The sequence below is a fragment of the Fukomys damarensis genome, unplaced genomic scaffold (genome assembly GCF_012274545.1).
Source record: "Fukomys damarensis isolate Sample0158 unplaced genomic scaffold, DMR_v1.0_HiC HiC_scaffold_24, whole genome shotgun sequence".
Classification (NCBI taxonomy): Eukaryota; Metazoa; Chordata; class Mammalia; order Rodentia; family Bathyergidae; genus Fukomys; species Fukomys damarensis.
This window is the reverse complement of record NW_022900936.1, coordinates 26,514,119-26,520,118: the sequence shown is the minus strand read 5'-3', so window position 1 is coordinate 26,520,118 and position 6,000 is coordinate 26,514,119.

The following is a 6,000-nucleotide window of genomic DNA, read 5'->3' as shown; positions in this document are numbered from 1 at the left end:
CTTCTCATCACCAAAGTTTAAATTACTCTATCTTGCAGCACCTGAACTTAGTGCTGCTTAAATATCTCAGGAGATCCGCAGTTAGCCTGCCGCTTCTCTGTGACTATTTTGGTCATCTTCCACCGGTCACTGTAGTAGAGTGACCTCAGAGATCGTGCCGTGTAGTTTTTTTTTTGTGACTTCTGATTGCTTGAGTAGCTCAGTCTTAAACAATAAATCCCTTCCAAAATTGCCTCATGAAGATATTAGTCCCAAGTATGGAAGACTCTGCAGTGAATTTCTTCTCTAAATCTAGCCTGCCATGTGGAAGGAGTCACTTTAGGAGTAAAACCCCACCCTGAATTTGCAGTTTTTATTAACTGTGGGTTTTTCTTGATGTTAGTGTTGCCATTCTGTTGTTTCTCTCTTCATGCTGCCAACCCTTTCCAGGCTCTCTGTGCTTGCAGACAGGACCTCTTTCCCAGGAGCCAGAGTTAGCATTAAATTCTGCCTTGCTCTTTCCTCTCAGTGGGTTTTATTTCTCCAGTGTCCCTGTAATTCCTAGTGTTCCCGTCATCTCTTTCTTGATTCCCAGAGATCATCTTTCTCACTTCAGTTGTTGTTTTTCAGATTTCTTGACTCCAAGTTCCAGAGAGGCTACATTTTGCTGATGGTCTTTATTCTGACATTATTTTTCTGTTTTCTTACGAGTGCAATTTCAGAATTATGATTTTTTCTTTTCTCTACTTATTTTATTTCTTCTATCCTACCTTAGGTAGACCTATGAACCCAGAGTACTGACATTTTCTTTCTATGGTGGCTGTTCTTTCGGGTGTTTTCAGTTTGACATCATCCTTATATTGTCCTATTCTGGTCAGTTGTTGGGCCCTTTAGTAGCAAATATACTTTCTCATGTATATTTATGTAAAGAATCTGGCACCATATTTTGAAAAGCAAGTTTTAATAAAGTGGTAAAAACGTAGTAACCCTTCAACTACACTTATTATGTGCTAAAGCATTTTGGTTCAACTAGCATAAGCCTCTCTGTGTCCAGACAAATACTGAAAAAAAAAAAAAAAAAAAAAAACAGACACAACTTCCTACAGTCAGAGGTGGCTGAAGCTGAATGCCCATGAGACGAGCCCCAGATGACCTCCCATGCCGTCTCCTACTTCTGACCAAACGTGTTAGCTTTGGCACGGGATCCAAGTTGGGCCAATTCTTCTGATTCTGCCGGAATACACAAAAGGAGAAGAGAATGAGTGAATATATTTATAAAATGTATATTCATAAACCACATTTTTTATCTGTGGATGAGTAAAATAGATGACATCCTTTAAAAATAGATTAGCACCAATATGCAGAGAAAGCAGGAGACCCTGGTTCAAGAATTCTCCTAAGACTCAACCATTTTACAATAAATCCCCTCCTTCTGGTTATCTTTGATTTAGACTATCAATGATACATTGCCAAATCCAAAATTTTTTTTAAAGATCACAAGTCCAGCCAGTAGTGTTCTCTGTGGTAAAATGTGAGTTTGTCTCTTCTGATCCATCTTACAGGGTAAGGTTGCTTTACATTTCTTGTTTTGGTTTTCTCTTCAGAAAGCTAATGGCAATCCACATTTCTACCAATTGTATAGTAATCAGCTGATCTTTCAACGACCTTAACCTCACTAGATTTTTATTTAACTTATTTAGGTACAGAGAATTTAACCCAGGAGCCCTCTATCATGAGCTGTTACAGCACATCGTTTTGTAGTTTTTGTTTTGATAAGTCTACTAAGTTGCCCGGGCTGACCCCACACTTGGGCTGTCCTGCCTCTGCCTCCCAAGGAGCTGGGGTAATAGGCATATACTACCATGCCAGGCTTCTTTCTTAAGTCTTCCTTCTTGTTTTAATCACATTTTTTGAGAAACCAAAGATAAAACTAGCTTCAGTATGTCAGGTTTAAAAAGTTCTGTGTATTGTCTATAAAAATCCTTTTCTTTTAAGAAAGTTGGCTCTTTTCTATGTGGGTTTTGAATAATTTTCTAGCTTTTGTTGTGTTATTTTCTTTCCAGAGCAAACAGTTTAATTTTCATATATTTCATATGTAGTCATTTATCAGTTTTTTTCTTTCTTATTTCTGAGAGTGAGTTTGTTGGTTGGTTTTATCGTGCTTAGAAAATCCTTTTGTTATCAAACAGTAAGAAAAAACAATCAGGTTTTCTTTTATAATTTTACTAGTTTTAAATTGCAATATAAACTTTGGTATCGCCACACCCAACTGATACTTAATTCTTTAATACGTGCCAGTGCCAACCTAGCAATCCAAACATTATTTTGTTAGTATTTAAATTTTCGTATACACTGGTATGTCAGTTCATGGTCTTAATTTGTTCCATGATTTTGGGGAAGATTCCCTTGAGTGAGTACATCAACCATTACAGGGTTCCCAAATGGAAGCAAAATTTTGCCAAAGGTTTCTGTTGGAGAACCCAATTGTTCACAAAAAGAAGTGTTTATGAAGCAAGATAGTACGGTATTTTATTATCAATAAAATTTATGAGGAAAGAATGTTGAACCATTTTTTTCTTGTTTAATTGTCATCTCCTGATACATGTGAATTACATTCTTTGGCCATTTATTCTATTGAAGGCTTATAATTTCCTTATTCATTTTAACAGAACTCTATAAAAGAAGTACAGTAGCAGCTATTAACATTGATAATTGCTGCAAATATAATTTTTCTGTCTGTCATCTGTTTTCAGTTTTTCACCGATTATCTTTGAACTAGAGAATTCATAATTTGTACTCAAGTCATCATGTTCTCCGTTTTGATCCCTACCTTATGTGACATTCTTAGGAATCTTTTTCTTTACAAAATTACATGATTATTTTTAGCTTTTTCTCTCACATTTTGTTTCATAGTTAACATTTAAATAAACATTAATATTGTGTAGTATACATTAAGGTATATCTTCATTTATTCTCCAAATGCTGCTTTAAAATGACTCCTATATCAAAAGAAATCCTTGCTTGAATTTCAGTGCTTTTTATTGTATTTCTCTGTATTATGTGGCATTGAAACAATACTACATGGTTTTAATTGCTTCAGCTTCACAATATAATGTACTATTGCCACAGGCTTTTACATCTTCATAAAACATTTAAACTAAAGCAATTTATTGCAGGTAAGCTTTATTTTTCTTGTTTTATTTTATTGATGTAAAATATCCAAGAACCATTTATCAATAATTTAAAGAACAGCCTGTCAAAATCATCACTTTGAAGTGTGACTTTGCTTCGGATTCCTTTTCCATCTTTCCCACCCTAAGCTAACATGTCTACAGATTTGTTTGAAGTACTGACAATTTACTGTTAAATATGTATGAAAATCCTGCCCTCTGGTCACAATGTTATTTACACTTTTATCAACAATACTAGTTTAATCCCTCTTTTATTCAGGATGGAAAGGAAAAAACAAAATCAATAGTTTTGACATTCATTTGCATATATTACTGAGAGCACTATCCAGAGAAAATGAACAGAAATTGCTCATTTTTGTTTAATTTTCTCTCATTTTTGTTGAACTTCCAGTTCCAGTAGCAGAAATTTATTTTTTCCTGCATATCCTTTCCCAGTTACAAAATGTGTCAATACTATTTCCAGTGGTATTGACACATAATACTTAAAATGGAATTCACATCTCATAGTCCTTATGTATCTATATTTATATTAGAGAAAAGTTTCACCATGGACACATAATCTTTGATTTGACCCTGTGATATCCAGAAACCAGGAGTAGTTTCCTCTGTGACTCATAGACCGTGGGCTGAGAGTTTCTAGACAGTCATGATGGCATAGTTACTTCAGGTGGACAGACACATCACATCTGTGTCTTAGGGGAACTTGTACATGAAAATCATGGGCTCCACAGTGAAGGGGATGTTATTAAGCAACACAGAGATTTATCTGTTCTCTCCAGGCTGCTGGATTCTTTCTAATTCCAGGTTAGGATAAGCCCTATTGGTGGAGACACTTGAAAAGCAGTTTGGAAACAGGTCCCATCAGGCTTTGAAGGTCTGTTCTGGGCATCAGACACTGGTGCAGCTCATACATGTTTATTACTGATCTTCAGGTTCACACTATTGGCATAGAGCAGCAGCAAAGATCTGAGCTTTTCGTGATCCCTGAGACTCCTTAGGCAGCTTTTCTCAAACCTGAACTGGGCCCGCACATAGTTCTGTACTGAAGGCAGCAGCTGCTTGTGCAAGTTTCTAGCACCATCACGGTTGAATGTGTGGGAAAGTGAATATGTGGTCCAGGTGTTCCTAGGTCATTACATTTCTCACCCAACTTTTCTCTGTTTCTAACCTTATTGATCTATAGCAACCTGCAGCTGACTACCAGCCAGACATAACAGTAACATAATTCAATTCAAAATTCATAACAAAATTCATAACATAATTCATAACAAAATTCCCCCCAAATTGTGTAAGGTCTACCCAATAATAAGGCATTACTGATAATAATAATAATTCCCCTTTTTTTGCTGTATCCCACAAAGTTGAGTGTCTGGAATAAAGGTGCTATAACAATAAAAATATACAGCGGGAAATACCGTTGTTAGGTTGGCAGGAAGAGAGTGGAGGAGACTTAAAAAGACCGCTCATTAAAGCTGGAAGGAACTTTGAGATACTGAGGATGTGAATAACAGTGAAGAAATTGTTATTGGCAGTGTTGGATAGGACAACTCCCTGTTATAATGTGGAAATTTGAAGGATGTCAAACACTTAGGTCTAGCTGAAAAAATTGTAGACAGGATATGGAAAATGCCACCAAGCTTATTGTAGCTTTCTATAATTAAATATGATATGTAGAGAAAGGGGGATTGGGAAGAGAGAATGAAAATAAAGAAACAACTGTTCCATTTTCTATTCAGATTTTAGGAATTGGTGGAACTATAAAGGATCCAGAGATTTTGCTGTGTTTGAAAAGAAATTCATTTTTTCACCGCCAGTTATCACAAAAGGACTCACCGAGAAAGAAGAGTGCTCAGCAGATGTAAAATCCAGCACACCAAAAGAACCTCAGTGCAAAGCTCTCATGTCCATAGTTGCTATAGGTCTCCATTTTGTGACCTTAAAAAAAAAAATGTAAGAGTATGCCATCCAGGGCTTTATAAAATTGTATGGATGTTAGCCTACACCATTCTGACATTAGGCATAAGGTAGAAAATAAACTATCTTAGAAAAGAAAAATGTGTATGACTTTTCAATCCAAGCTGATGACATGGATTAAAATGTACAAAATAAGGAAGTCTATGGACCACACCATCATACTACAATTACTATGGATGGCGAAATAAAGTGTGAGGGACACTTGTTTCCATAATGTACTATTCCATATGGACAAAGACTCAAGGGCAAGAGGAGAGAAGAATTATCCCAGAAAACAAATCTGTCTCATCTTAGAATTTAGAATTACTAATATCCGGGATGCTGTGCCTCCTATTCCCTTCTATTTTGAAATGGAGTTTTTAAACTTTCCTACTGGATTAGTAAGGTTTTTAAAGTTGGGAGTCCAATAGCTGGAAGTCATTTGAATCTCATAGTAAACTATATCTTCCTCGTAAGCTTTTGGTAATAATTGTTATGGCTTGGTTTCCATCTGCCACTCTGTTGTGCTGTTTCTCTTACTTTAGAACCCAAGTAGAATGTGAAATAGGAAGAAAGGGGCTAAAGGTGTAGGTAAAGTGGGAAGGGTAGGGGAGAGCTAATAAAGGAAAGGAGAAAAATATGAGAAAATGAAAAAATGGAAATGAAGTGTTTCTAAAGGGGGAGGGGAGGAGGGGTGAAGGGAGGGCAGGGACAAGGGGAAAAATGAGAACCAAGACCTGTCATGTAAAGGTACAAGATCCCAATAATGAATGTAACTGTACTGTATACCTAAAACATACCAATAAACTTAATGAGGAAAAAAAAAGAACTCAAGTAGAAGTGAGTGAGGGCAGAATATTTTTTTATCTCTTTATAA